General features: G+C 31.0%; 1 pseudogene; it reads left to right on the top strand.

Annotated features, from left to right (window-relative positions):
• The first annotated feature begins 6,338 nt into the window (after positions 1-6,338).
• Positions 6,339-11,109, top strand: LOC114385285 (annotated as a pseudogene).
• Positions 11,110-16,281: the final 5,172 nt, after the last annotated feature.

The raw sequence follows: 16,281 nt of genomic DNA, 5'->3' as shown, positions 1-16,281 counted from the left end.
TCTTCTTCATCCTCTGAAGTGTGGCAAGAGAGAGAGAGAGAGAGAGAGAGATGAGAGAGGTGTGTTTTGTTTGATGGGTAAATTTTGGTAGTGAGTACTGACATGTATTTTGCTGGGTTCGGTTGTATCTGACAACTTGTGAGGGAAATCAGCCTTTGTTTTCTAGATTTAGATTTTCATTATCTGTGGGGTCGGTTCTTTATTTCTTTTTCCAAACAAACATCTATAAGATAAATTTATTTATTTTATTCATTACAAGGTGCGTTCTTTTTGCAGACAGAAAATAAAAAAAATTAAATAAACAGTAAAATAGGTGAATCTCATTTTATTTTAATTTAAAATTTTCATCTCAATTTAAAATATAAAAAACTCATATAGAAATTGATATTAGGACTGGGAGAGTGTAAGTACTAGGTATATTTAAAATGGTGTTTACAATCCGGTTAACATGCATTTTATTTGACTTTCGTTTCATCCAATCTTAATTTTTTAACCATTATTCCTTTTCTTCTTTTTTATAGATGAGAGTTTTTTTATTTATATAAAAAAATTTATTCTAAATTAATAAGACTATTATGAAGAATAAAATTCTATCTAAGGATTTATGCAGTTGCATATCTTAATTGTAAATTCAATATCATTGTATAAGCTATAACATTTACAATCCTGTTGATCATGTAATAATTCTTTACTGCATAAGAACGAGACCAAGGCTAAAATTTCACCAACCTACTTTCTCGTCAAAAGCCAAAACGTTCTCTTTTAAATTACTCTTTAGAAAAAACAACTGTGGGTCCCCCTCCACGCGTTATAGTTATAGATTATCCCACCTAATCTTAGGTTTATATCATCCATTCATAGTAACATAATTAGGTCTAATTCTAGTCTGGTAAAGTCAATCAACCGGGCATAATTGTGAAAAAGTTGGAATGTGGATAGACATATTATTGACCTTGAAAACAACACAGTAACAAACTTTCTTTATTGTTCCTCTCATGTCCCATAAAAATAATGCTGCATAACAATCATATTAATATTTAATTTTAAAAATTATTAAAAATGTATAATTTTAAAGAGATAGCATAAGAAGGGACAACACAGATCCATTCCAAACATTCAGATTCAACTGACGCTTTTTATTATTTTATTATTATTTGCATTTCTGTAAAGAATTAATTCAATAAATAATACATATATTAACATCATAAAAAACATTATCATCTAATCATAAACAATAATAAGTTTCTAACTTGTATCACAATTACTTTTGCACAAAATAATCACAAATATATTATCATCTAATTCATAAAAAATATTTAATGTTATAACATACTTTAAAATAAAACTTATAACTACTAATTAAGTTAAAATAATTTTATAATTGGTGTTGCCTAGTAGTATATTGCAATTATTTTTTATTTTTTTCATTAACAAATATTACATATTAGCTTTTCTTAGTAATATATTTGAACATACCACCTCATTTCTCTCTTCCCTTTCTTCCATCTTCACTATGATACCAATATTATCACGGATTATTTTTCATGGATCACAATCAATTTTATTCAACTTAGAAAGAAATAGATTCCTAATGGGTGTTTGGTTGAATGTTCAGTCCACTTGACGTGCGTCAACTCTGAAGCAACAAACATTAGCTTTTGCATTATTTTTCAAATTTGAAAGTGGATTTGTTACAAAACGTTGATCATCAACTCAGAAACAAACATGCCATATTAGTAAAATTTTGAAAATGAGGGCAATTCACCGAAACATGTACTTAAGATGAACATGTAGAAGTAAATGTTGTGAGGGAAAAAACAAAACAGTACAAGAATCACGAGAGTGGCAATACTCAGACCCATCGAAATAGAAAGGACTACTGTGCCCATGTCAGGCGCTGAAACGAGGCAGTACATATATATATACATACAGCAAAAGAGTCAGGGCTGTGAAGTGTGTGTGAACTGGGAAGCATATGGCCGCACAAGAAGCTGCGAAAACAAGGGTTTTGGCATTGCCATGATTGTTTAGAACATACTACAATCACATACTACTTATTATCTCTTTGCTTCCTTCTTAATAATTCCTCTTCTTCTTCATGTCCTACACTACTACTATAGCTAGATTTATAACTAGGGACTTGAAACTACTGGCGTCGTTACTGCCAATTGCAGCTGCCACATTTTTCAACTTTTGTTTTCATGCACTTGTATAAGAGCATCTTCAAACAGATTACTTGTAGGGTACTTAATTGGATTAAAGTTTACAGATATGGGTTTGAATCAAAAGTATGTTATAAATTCAAGTTTGATAAAAAAAAAAAAACTAGGAGTTTTCTATAATATAATTTATGTTTGGACATTTTTTTGTTATTAGATATCTATTCGCATATTAGATATCTATTCGCATATTGGATGTTCATGTATAATTTTTTAAAAAAGAAATGGAATACGACCGGTGCAACGTGTATGCTGAAGCATAATAATGTAAACTATATACTTCTATTTGTATTATTTTTTTTCACAGCAAAACAAATATTATAGATTAAGAGATTGAATTGTCACAAGAAGTGGCCAAAACTAATATATATATATATATATATATATATATATATATATATATATATATATATATATATATATTTATTTATTTATTTATTTTGCATTTTGTTTTACCTGTATGACTGTATCAATAAGTTTGTTTGTATTTTAGAAAGCATCAACTAAAGTTTGAGCGAAAGCTTTTATACTACTTTTACTCAAACCACATTAAGAGATATGATACGATCCTACGAACATGGATATTATATTAAAATACTTTACGATCGATACAGCGCAGTTTGTGGACTCTGCAATCAATTTATAACTTTTATGTCTATCATGCTTGTGCTTGAGGAACTATAAATTATCCAATGATACAAAGTTACTATCTTCAAATTTCACTTTTAAGGTTAAAGTGAAATTTGGAGATGGTAATTTTGTTAACATAGAAGGCAAATTAAAGGAGTAATTAATGTCCAAATCAAGAGAGGAACTCCAAAACTTATCAATGATTTACTTTATTTGTCTTTGCTATCTCAAAATCTCTCAATTGTTGGCGAGGAACTTGTAAATAAGGCTATGAAATGAAATTTGATAAAAAAGGGACGCATGATGATAAGAAACCAAACCAGCTGTCATGGGTAGTTGCTGTTCCAATTATCTCTATCAAAGTTTAATTTTTTCCACAACTCATGATCGTTGATGTATGTTGTAATTCAGTTAGTTAGTTAGGAATTAGTTAGTGATTAATTTTGAGATTAGGTTGACAGTTATAAAGGTTGTTACAGCTACATGTGCAGTGTGCATAAAAATAATAGTGATCATGAATGAGAAGGAGAATGCAGAAGTTTAACTTAGAATTCTAAGTTTCCTCTATTTTCTCTCAATTAATTCTTTCATCATCTTCTCTTATACTTTAACATAGAGTGAGTGAGTGCATAGTGTGAGTGTGTGTGAGAATTTTATTGCTCCAACAAACTGGTATTCAGAGTTGAGGTTCAATATCCTTGGATATCGAAATTGAGATGACTTCCTCAAATGGAAATTTTCCAACATCTATGTCTATTCTCATAGGCAAGAACTATGATGATTGGTGTGCTCAGATGAAGGTAATATTTCGATTTCAAGATGTGACAGAAGTGGTGCAAGAAGGGGTTCAAGAACCTGAAAAGAACCCAACTGATGCACAGAAGGTGGCTCACCATGATTTGATGAAAAAAGATGCAAAGACATTGTTCATTATTCATCAGTGTGTAGATGCTGATAATTTCCAAAAAATTAGATCTGTTGATATTGCAAAGAAGGTATGGGATATTCTAGAGAAATCCTATGCAGGGGATAGCAAACTCAAGAAGGTGAAGTTGCAGACCTTGAGAAGGCAGTATGAACTTCTACAAATGAGTGATCAAAAAAGCATTGGTGAGTTCTTTTCTCGAATCTTGGCAATTACAAATCAAATGAATGCTTATGGTGACAAGTAATCAAACTTGGGGATCATTGACAAGGTATTAAGAACCTTGACACCAAGATTCGATCATATAGTGGTGGCAATTGAGCAAGGCCAGAATCTTGAAGAAATGAAGATTGAAGAACTTCAAGTAATACTTGAAGCTCAAGAGATGATGCTCAATAAAAGAAATTCACAAAGATCAACTGAGCAAGCTATGCAAGCCCAAACAACCAAAGGGAACAACTATGATGATAGCAAGAATAAGAAGGGAAACGGAAAGTGGAAGAACAATAAGTGGAAGGGGTCAGGTGATGGCTCCATCAGTTCTGGAAATCATAACCAGAATGAAGAAACTGACAAGAAAAATGGAGGGAATCACAAAGTGGGCAAGAAGAAATTCAACAAGAAAAGGATTCAGTGTTATAACTGTCAGAAATGGGGACATTTTGCAGATGAATGCAAAAATAAAAGGGTTCCAAGAAATGCAGATGAGGCTCAATTGTCACAAGATGAGGATTCCGACTCTGATAAAGTGTTACTAATGGCAATAACAAACTCAGAAGAAGACAATGTTAATTTGTGGTATCTTGACACAGGCTGTTCCAATCACATAACTAGACATAGAGAATGGTTTGTAAACATTGATGATAAGGTGAAGAGCAAGATCAAGTTTGCAGATAACAGCTCTGTAACTGCAGAAGGCATTGGAAAGGTGATGATTCAAAGGAAGGATGGACATCACTCATTTATCAATGATGTGCTATATGTTCCCAATATGAAGAATAATTTGTTGAGTTTGGGACAGTTGCTAGAAAAGGGCTACTCAATGCAGATGGAGGACAATCAATTGAAGGTGTTTGATAACAATAGGAGGTTGATTCTAAAGGCCCTTTTGTCAAGAAACAGAACATTCAAGATTGGAATTCAGATTGCAGAATTTCAATGCTTGGCTGCTTCTATAAGTGATGAAAGTTGGATATGGCATCACAGGTTTGGTCATCTAAATTTCAAGAGTTTAAGTGAATTGAAAAGTAAGAAAATGGTTCATGGTATCCCCCAAATTGAGATACCAAAACAGTTGTGTGTTGAGTGTTGTGTGTCAAAGCAACCAAGGAATTTCTTTCAAGTCAGAAATTCCAATCAGATTCAAAAGAAAACTTGAAGTGATCTATTCTGATGTGTGTGGTCCTTTTGAAGTGAAATCCCTAGGAGGTAACAATTACTTTGTGTCATTCATTGATGAATTTACTAGAAAAATGTGGATCTATCTCATTAAACAGAAAGGTGAAGTGTTTAACATCTTTAAGAAGTTTAAGCTATTGAGTGAAAAATAGAGTGATAAGGTAATCAAAGTGCTTAGAACATATGGAGGTGGTGAGTATGACTCACATGAATTTCAAGTATTTTGTGATGAAGAGGGAATAATTCATAAAGTGACATCTCCCTATAAACCTCAACATAATGGTGTTGCTGAGAGAAGAAACAGAACCATTCTGAACATGGCCAAGAGCATGATGAAAGGGAAGGGAATGCCTCATTACTTATGGGGAGAGACAACTTCTACTACTGTGTATATTCTGAATAGATGTCCCACTAAGAGATTGCAGGGATACACACCTGAAGCAGCATGGTCAGAAAAGAAGCCTAGTGTGAGTCATTTCAGAATATTTGGTTCACTATGTTTTAAGCATGTGCCTGAGCAGATCAGAAAGAAACTTGATGACAAGGCTGAACCAATGATACTCATTGGATATCATCCAACTGGTACCTAAAAGTTGTATGATCCTAGAATGAGGAAGGTTATGATTAGCAAAGATGTCTTGATAGATGAAACAAAGGGTTAGAATTGGGAAATAAATGTTGCTGACAGTGGTGAAAGAAAGGTGATTGTGAACCTTGAAGACAAACAAAGTGAAGATGATGTACCATCATGTGGAGAGCAACTCAAAAGGTCACAAAGAGAGAGACAAGTACCACAAACACTCAGAGAGTATGAATTATATCCTGATACAGTAATCAATGCAGAAGGGGATTTTGTGCACTTTTCTCTACTTGTTGAATCAGAACCAATGACTTATGATGAAGCTTCACAAAGTTCACATTGCAGAGCAGCTATGGAAGAAGAATTGAGATCAATTGAGAAGAACTAGACTTGGGAGTTAGTCCACTTACCTCAAGGAAAAAGACCAATTGATGTGAAGTGGGTCTATAAGACTAAAGTAAAGCCTAATGGAGATGTATCCAAGTATAAGGCAAGATTAGTAGCAAGGGGATTTCTACAAAAACATGGCTTGGATTACAAGGAGGTTTTCGCTCCAATTGCAAGACTTGAAACTGTTAGGCTCATTATGGCAGTTGCTAGCAACAGAAACTGGTCTCTATATCAACTTGATGTGAAGTCAGCATTTTTGAATGGGCCACTTGAAGAAGAAGTTTACATAACTCAACCACCTGGTTATGTAGTGGCAGGACAAGAGGATAAAGTCTACAAGTTGAATAAGGCAATATATGGCCTCAAGCAAGCTCCTAGAGCTTGGAATATGAAAATTGATAGCTTCCTAGTTCAGCAGAATTTCATCAAGTGCACTAGTGAGCATGGAGTTTATATCAGAAACACAAATTCTAGTGAGTTTTTTATAATATGTCTTTATGTAGATGATTTGCTAGTGACTAGCAGTAGTGAAGAAGATATGAGAGTGTTCAAAGGAAGAATAATGGAAGAATTTGAGATGTCTGGTCTTGGTGAACTATCATACTTCTTGGGTATTGAATTTGTTTCTACCAATAAAGGGATTTTCATGCATCAAAAGAAGTATGCAGAAGACATTCTGAAGAGGTTCAATATGATAAAGTGCAATTCTGTTATCACACTAATTGAAACTAGAATTAAGCTGCAAATAGATGGGGATGAGAAAGAAGTTGATCCTACCTTGTACAAGTAAATTGTAGGCTCATTGAGATACCTATGTAACACCAGACCTGACATTGTCTATTGTGTTATGTGAAAGGAACATTGGATCTTGGCATTTTATATCCTGACAGTCAGAAAAATATAGAAGGAGAAGTGTTTGATTATAGTGATTCAGATTGGCGTGGTGATAAGGATGATAGGAAAAACATTGTGGGGTATGTTTTCAAATTTGGAACAACACCAATCTCTTGGTGCATAAAGAAGCAGAGTGTAGTTGCTTTGTCAACATGTGGAGAAGAATATATTGTTGCTGCTATGACAGCTTGTCAAGCTCTATGGATGTAAGCTTTAATGGAAGAATTGAACTTGAGGGATTACAGTCCTATGAGGTTGTTGATTGATAAACAAATCAGCAATTGATTTAGCTAAGCATCCTGTGGCACATGACAGGAGTAAACATATTGAAACCAAGTTTCATTTCCTACATGATCAAGTGAATAAGGAGAAGCTTGAATTGGAGTTTTGTAGGTCTGAAGATCAAGTTGCAGACATACTAACTAAGCCATTGAAGTCTATCAAGTTCAAGGAATTGAGAGACAAGTTAGGAGTGACATCCTTGACAAATCTAAATTAAGGAGGGATGTTGATGTATGTTGTAATTCAGTTAGTTAGTTAGGAGTTAGTTAGTGATTCATTTTGAAGTTAGTTTGACAGCTATGAAGGTTGTTATAGCTACATATGCAATATGTATAAAAATAATAATGATCATGAATGAGAAGGAGAATGCAGAAGTTTAACTCAGAATTCTAAGTTCCCTCTATTTTCTCTTAATTAATTCCTTCATCATCTTCTCTTATTCTTTAACATAAAGTGAGTGAGTGCATAGTGTGAATGTATGTGAGAATTTTATTGCTCCAACATTGATAAGAAACAGAACCAACTTGTAGTTGTAAATGTTGCAGTATTTATATCTTTTTTTTATCAGCAATAATAAAATAAAATAATATTTGGGTACAAGGGGTACCCCTACCCATATACATCATAGGACCATTGTTGCACTTGCCATTTTGTTTCCATTTCTATATATATGGTTTAGAACCCTCTTCACATTTTATATAACACTACAAGAAAATTGTTTTATACCTACAAACACCTTTACCTACATACATGAATTAGTGTAAGTAAAATTTAAAAATACTTTATTACCTACCATTGTTTAGTGTATGTTAAATTCAAAGACTTGTACTTACAGTTTTTAGTATAGGTAAATTTTGGTAAAATATAAAAGATTTTTTACCTACAACTATGTAGTGTAGGTAAAACCTTATAAAAACTTATACCTACAACCAAATTGTAGGTAAAATAAAAAAGATTTTTACATACAAATGGATGGATAGTGTACATAAATTAATGAAATAAATTAATTTGAATTAGGTGTTTACTCTTATTTTAATTTTTCACAAATCAGGGTTGTTCTAATTCTAACTATAATTTAATAAATAATAGACTTAGTTCATCTCATTCTAATTCAAACTATAATTTAATAAATAATAGAGTTAGTCTATCCATTCTAATTCTATTGTATCATCTTGATTCTATAATTTAGAATGGAACACAGAGAGGAACAAGTCTCTCAAAAAGAGGGAGAGAGAAAGGAACCGAGAGAGTTATGGAAATGGAAGGTGGTGGCGACATCTTCCTCGACTCAGATTCAGTGGTTGTCCAAAATACTTATTCTTCTCCTCTCTCAATTCACATCTCTTTCTTTCTCTACCTTAGGGTTTTCTCATTCCTATCTTCTACAAATTTGATTTTGATTTTTAGGTCATTTCATTTGTTTCTTACTTCTATTTCTATGGATGAATTTTTTCTTCGGAATAAATTTTAGGTTCTAAATTGATATTCTGTCGAGCTTTCATTTTGTGTGAACTCTAGTTGCTAACAGATGCATTAAGTTGTAGGTATTTAAATGATAATATGGATATCAAAACTATGATTGAAGGTTTGGGAAGAAGTTTTCTGAGATTGCAAAACATACATATAGCTTCGATACAGTTTTCACACTCCGCCATGCTTTCTCTAACAGCTGCTCAGTTGAGGTTTGTCATTTTTTTTGGCATCTTAATCTCTTCTTTTTCAGGCGTCATTGACAACATCCCTTCATGTTGAAATTTCTTCCCTTGAAAGTTTGCAATCTACAATGCTTTGAACTTTGTATTTGTATGAGTTCATTGTTTCATAACTATCCAGTGAATGCACCAAACATTTTATTAGATCAAGTAGGATCAAATCCAATTTTCTACTGCACGCTAAAATTGGTGCACACGAAAAGAAATGAAACATCATGAGGAAGAACAGTGATGAGCTTGTGCAATTTTGGAGTCAGAGGAACAACAGAGTGGACCCTGAGGTGTTGAAGTCCATGGGGAATGAAGCGTACAAGTAGGAAAGATTTGAAGAGGCTTTGGCTTTGTATGACCGTGCCATTGTTGTTAACTCCAAGAAAGCAACATATCATTGCAACAAGAATGCGACTTTGATAAGCTTGGGAAGGTTTCTGCAGGCAATTGTTGAGTGTGAGGAAGCTATCAGGTTGGAGCCTTCGTGTGGCAGACCCCACAACCGTTTAGCAACAATTTATTTCAGGTACTCAAAAATAATAATTATCATGTGTATGCTTCATTCAATTTGCTATGGACTAGTATAAATAAAAGGGATTATATGTTGTGATGTTTGTTTTGTTATTTATTACAAAATTGATAATTTTTTATTGTAGATTGGGAAAGGCTGAAAAGGCACTGAATTGCAATGAAACAAGCCCATGTGTTGATTCCATACTTGCTTTCCAAGCTCAGGCTCTTCAAAATCACCTTAGCAGATGCACTAAAGCTCGAAAAGTCAAAGATTGGAAAGTTATATTAAAGGAATCACAGGCTACAATATCCTTGGGTGTTGATTCAGCTCCACTGGTTAGTTTCCTTGGTTTAACAGTTTCTTTCCTATGCCTAAACTTTTTGTACTCCAACATTTTTTTTATCATTTTTGGATTGAATTTCACCTAATGTTCCATAATAAATAACACTCCCAAATGGGAATCCTATTATTCCACTTTGTTTTTATATAATATAAGTGCCATAGTGATTGATTGATGAATAAGCGACTATGGTATGCCTTTCCCTGATTAAAAAAAGACTATGTATATACTAGGTCTATTGTTTACATACTGAAGCCTTGCTAAAGCTCTTAAGACATCAAGAGACACATGCTACCTACGAGAAAATGCCAAAATTTGACCTTGATTATTCTAACAAATTATTTGGCCCGGTTCGTAGTGCTTACCTATTGATGATAGGCACACACATTTACTTGGCAGCCGACATGTTGGTGAAAATGCTTTTTTTTATGATGTTTAACAAATTATTCAAACATGGTTTCTCTATTTTGCATGATTTGCAAACGAAGACCACCAATTTAGTTAAAAAAGGACCTATAGATATGTTTAAAGCAGTCTATTTATTTCTTTTATTTTTTTGCTTCGGGTTTAAAGCAGTCTAAATAATGAGAAGTGCCAAGAATTGGGTTTCCCACTTTATAATTCATTTTATAAACTTAAGGGTGATAACGATGAGGCATAGATATTGTATTAGTTGGTACTTTGTATTTATATTGTTGTCTCACTTGACCAAATTTTATATATTGTTCACCAAACAAGTAAAGTAAATTATATCTTCCCCTGCTATTGTTGGTTTATATTCAATGATGGTAGGTGATATATTACCTGAGTCTAATTAGTAATAAATGAATGAGCCTAAGTTTGCTCTGCTTTTTTGTGTGCTGACAGGTTTGAGGATGCAGTGACAACATCTCAGCAAGCATCTAAGTTAGATCCAAGTAGCTCTGAGGTGAATGCAGTGGTAAGGAGGGCCAGAGCAGTGGCATCAGCCAAAATGAGTGGTAACTTACTCTTCAAGGCATCAAAATTCACAGAAGCATATGTTGTATACAATGAAGGACTATAGCATGATCCATACAACTCAATTCTGCTATGCAATAGAGCAACATGTTGTTCTAAGCTAGGTCAATTCAAGAAAGCAATTGAAGATTGTAATGTGGCATTTATAGTTCAGCCAAGTTATAGCAAGGCAAGGTTGAGGAGGGCAGATTGCAATGCCAAGGTGCATCCCTAGTTACCAAACAGGTCATAGCCTTTCTAGAATTGTCTTCTTATTAGAGGTGTTCATGTTAAACATATTTGTTGTATGATATTTGGATTACTCTCTCATTTTTTAATAAAATTTAATATTTTTTTTATGGAGTTTTCCAACTCACTTATTAGGTGCTATATGGGGCTATAGCATATAAGTGTTAGTATACGCACCCTTCTAACTTGTTATTTCACCTCTGTTTTATTTTTATTTCTTTTTGTTACATTGTTTATAGTTCAGCCAAGTTATAGCAAGGCAAGGTTGAGGAGGGCAGATTGCAATGCCAAGGTGCATCCCTAGTTACCAAACAGGTCATAGTCACTCTAGAATTGTCTTTTTATTAGAGGTATTCATGTTAAACATATTTGTTGTATGATATTTGGATTACTCTCTCATTTTTTAATAAAATTTAATATTTTTTTTTATGGAATTTTCCAACTCACTTATTAGGTGTTATATGGGGCTATAACATATAAGTGTTAGTATATGCACCCTTCTAACTTGCTATTTCACCTCTGTTTTATTTTTATTTCTTTTTTGTTACGTTGTTTATAACTGTTTATTTTCCTTTTTGAATTTTACATAAGTTTTTGATTGATCCCAGTTAAATGGCATGTTTATGCAATTAAATCATTTTGGAGGTAATTTTATGTTTGAATTAGCTTTATGTTTGAAGTCTTATGAATAGGTTAAGATTGCCATGGTTGTAATTTTATGTGTAAAATGTTTGTACAATGGTACCTCTTTTAGTTGTATAGAAAGTTAGGAGAAAGAAAATAATAGAAATTAATTTAGGCATGGAAATAAGAGAAAATAGTAGAAAGAGAAAGTTCACAGAGAAACAAAAATCATTATAGGAAAGGTTTATCTATGAAGTGACCTTGACAAGAAGGAAATAGAATACACAGGCTAGAGTCCAACAAATGAGCCATTCTAGAAGCTTTGTCAAAAGTAATGTTGTACGTAAGTCTTATATCAACCATATATTGCTTTTATTTTTTAATCTCAATTTATAATAATTCATAATCTCAATTTTTTAATCTCATTGTAGTTTAATTAGCAAGTTTTTTGTTTTCTTTTAGCCTATTATTTTTTTTTTCTTGTTAAAAATCATAGTAATGTTATATGGTGCAATTTATGGCTATAGGCCTGTACAAATACTTGGTAGGGGTAATTGCAAGAATTTCAAATTTTTTATTTTTATAATGTGATTATTATTGAGATAATTAAAACCACTATTTTTTATTTGTCATTTTTTTTATCTTGATACTATTGTTTTTTCTTTTTCCTTGTTTTATTTTTATTTTTATAACTTATATATTCTTCCAATTTAATTGTCATTTTCCACGTGATAATTAAGAAAAACATATGAACAGGTAAGTAGCAGTGAACATAACTAGAAGATTTATTATTATTATTATACGATTTTTACTTACAGTTAGGAGATGTAAGTAAAGTTAATGACTTTTACCTACACACTATATATAGTAAGTAAAACTTATAGTGATAGATAATTAACCGTTATTAAATATTCCTTCAAGGTTGACGAAAGAAACGTCCTTAAGACAAATATTTATTTTTATTTATAGTAACAGTTTTTGTCCGTAGGTATATGTCATTTTTTTTTATAGTGTAATATATTTTGCTTATAATTTTTTTTTCTACTAGTAATGTTTTGAATTCTTTATTTTTTATTATCGTATAATAGTATCCTTATGTGTTGTTGGTGAATAATATAAACCTGCCGATGCATGGTATAGATTTTTTTTTAATTTTTTTTACAAAATGCATGGTATAGAAATTAAATTAGGATTCCTTCAAAAAAAATTAAAATTAGGTTTTTATGACTCCTTAACGTACATATGCACTTGCTACATTAGGATAGAAAAATCAAACTTAAGAAAACCCCAACAATCGATGGGATACAAATTAAATAACCCTGTAGTACAGTGCTACACTATGCTGGTTTAATTTGTATTATAACTAGGCATGAGTGACTATTGATATACACCACCTTCCTCTCATGTCTTAACATATGAATTCCTTTCAACTCTCTCTTTATGATGTTCTTCAATCGTAAATCCGTTTCCGTAATTTGTTTCCATTTCCCTTTTACTTGGTAAATATATAGATAAAAAAACAAAAATAATGAGAAAAGAAAAAAATATGGCTTTTATTAGAGATCTCATATTGAATATATTTTTTATGAAAGAATATGTGATCAAATAGTACTATATATAACTGTAAATGAGGGTAATTCTCTTACTATGAGTTAGTTTTTTTAATTAGTTGTGTTAAGCCCAAAACTTTAATTTTAAAATAGTATCAAAATACTGTAAAAACAAATAGTATCAGAATATCATAGTAATTTTTATTAGGCCTACTAAGTTAATTATTATTGGATTGTTATTGAACCACTTAAAAATATTAAATTGATATTAAACCACTTAAAATGTAATATCCTCATGAGTGGTCCAACAATGAGATCTAAAATAAGTTTTAAAAAATAAGAGTTATATATTAGGTCTTTTTATCAAAATGTGTGATGTTTTTGTTAATATATGTAACATTTTTTGTTTTATAAAAATAAATAATTTTTTTTTATTGTTAGACCTAAAATTTAATATGTTTAAAAATTTCTATTGATTAATAATATGGGAAAAATAACATAAGTTAGGAAAGATCCGAACATGGCGAACGATTTAGGTGGCTCCGACCAGCAAAAGCTCATGGTGATTTCCGGTTAGCAACAAGATTTGTATACACTTACAGAAAACTCTATGTCAAAGTCAAAGAATATAAGAAGAAAGTAATAATATTAACTTATATTACTTGTAGGTATAAAATTTCTTATATAATGATGGATGGAGAGAAAATCAGTTGAATAACTATTGTGAGTCATATATATATATATATATATATATATATATATATATATATATATATATATATATATATATATATATATATATATATATATAAAGTATAGCTCTCACTCCATAGATTCTATGAATTTCTTGGATTTTTATCAGTTGAATTCTTGGAGATTGAGATAGCTTTTAGATTATGCTTAGCTCTTTATAATAGTTAATTATATTCATGTCGAATATGAGGAAAGCGAACTAATTATAAGGGTGGGAAAACTCTGACAGTTTAACTTTGTTTTTCAATCTTCAAAAATAAAGAAAACTATGTTTTTTCCCGATAAAGAATCATAGACATTAACAAAATAATCAGCTGTGGTATCAATCTGAAATAATTACTCATCATTTTCCTATTGTTTTGGATTGGCCCTCTACCTCCTTTTGCGTCCCTACTCTTTCACTTTCACCAATATAAATCCATAGCATTTTTTTTAATTATTATTTAGATTTAGATCTTCACTGACCACTTATTGCCCACTATGATTTTCAAGCAACTTTTCATTTTTTCTTCTTCTTAACTTTAGTTTTTTCTTTCAAATTATGATATCTGTACCCACCCAATTATCAAAAGAAATAATACAACTGTAGTCAATGGAAATATTCAAATCCATAAAAAATGACAATTCAATTATTTAGGAAAATAAAAGTAAAAAAGAGGACATATATTTGTATGGAAAATAGTATTTGAAAAACCTTTTTTATACAACAAAAGAAAGATTGTTGATAACAAAATAGAGACATGTGAGGCAAAATCAGTAATATGATAGAGAACAATCAAACCTAAAAATAATATTATAAAAACATTATGTAGATACTAAAGTTTTATTTATATTAGTGTGAATGGTGACATTATTGTTATCTCTGAAAATGTAATTAAACTCAAATGAACAGTGTTAATGTTTCGTACAAAATTTCATATACTTATTTTGTTTCTACTATTTAACATTTCTGGAATAAAAATTGCCGCTCTTATAAGTTGTTTTAAGTTTCCTAGTATTATTGGCTATTGGTGAAAAACAATTATTTAATTTGTGGAATAAATGTATTTCATGAACATTAACTACCTTTGCCTTGTTATTGTTTTTTTTTTCCGTGGACAATGTTCATTGTTACCAAATTTAGTCTCTTCCCTTGTGAACTAGTTCGTGCATTCTGAAATGCAAAGCTTTCTGTATTAATTCTTCGCAGTTCGTCATGAAAAACATCAAGAGTACGTACGTATCATTAAAGAAAAAATTGAAGCGGCCTTGGTCAATTTACTCCTCTAAAAGTTAGGCTTTACAGATTAGAAATAAGGAAACTGTGATTAAAAAAAGTAGAAACATTAAAATTTGAACGTTTTAAAAAATAATAATAATGGATTAACACATAGTTGAAAAAAATATTTTCCGATAAACAAAAAAATTAATATCTTAATACAAGGTGTACTCCAAGTATAGTAATTAACTGACGAAGGATCAAGATCAAATTAAATATTCTTAAACGTCAACAGCCAAAAACCTCACAGATTTACGAAAGAAAAAAGTACATTAGATTAAATTAGACAAGAAAAACCAATATGCTTTACCTTTAAATTTTAAGTAAAACAATATTACTCAAATAACATATTGAATAATGTAAAGTGCTCAAAATACTCTTTAACATATTTTTTATTGATTAAAATTTATTACAAACTTTTAAAGCATGCACATGCATGAGCTGAGGTTCAATATATAAGGAGCGAAACTTCAATAGTTTTACAATTTGCAATAAATTATAGTTAATAATAGAGACTCAAATCAAATAGTATATTATAGAAAATAGTGTATTATAGAGCTAGTATATTGATTAAAAAAAGAGAGCTAGTATATTGTTAGTATTTCTCATCAATTACTAATAGCCTGTTATTTTCCTTCCTCTAACCGTGTATGAATTTGGAAGTGTTACAATATTGCTCAAAATTTAAAATAATGGGGCAAGGTATCTTATATTTTAATTGAAATTAATCGTATATTTTTTATAATAATTTTTTACTACATTATTCTTATCACATTTTTCTCTCTGATTTTTTTATGTTTGTTCCTTTTCATATAAAATATTGTACAAAATAAAGTACAACTAGAATGTTTCTAAATTTTCTAGGAAATCCTTACACATGCCATTAATTATTATTTAATAGGTAGTAACTTTATATCGTATATTGGACAAATATTCATGTTATAGAACATTATTGTGTATCATTTTTTTTATCTTGAGTCCGCAACTACGGGTG

This window comes from Glycine soja, chromosome 14 (genome assembly GCF_004193775.1).
Source record: "Glycine soja cultivar W05 chromosome 14, ASM419377v2, whole genome shotgun sequence".
In the NCBI taxonomy this organism is placed as follows: domain Eukaryota; kingdom Viridiplantae; phylum Streptophyta; class Magnoliopsida; order Fabales; family Fabaceae; genus Glycine; species Glycine soja.
Note: the sequence above shows the minus strand (reverse complement) of the source record. Positions and strands in the feature narration are given on the sequence as shown.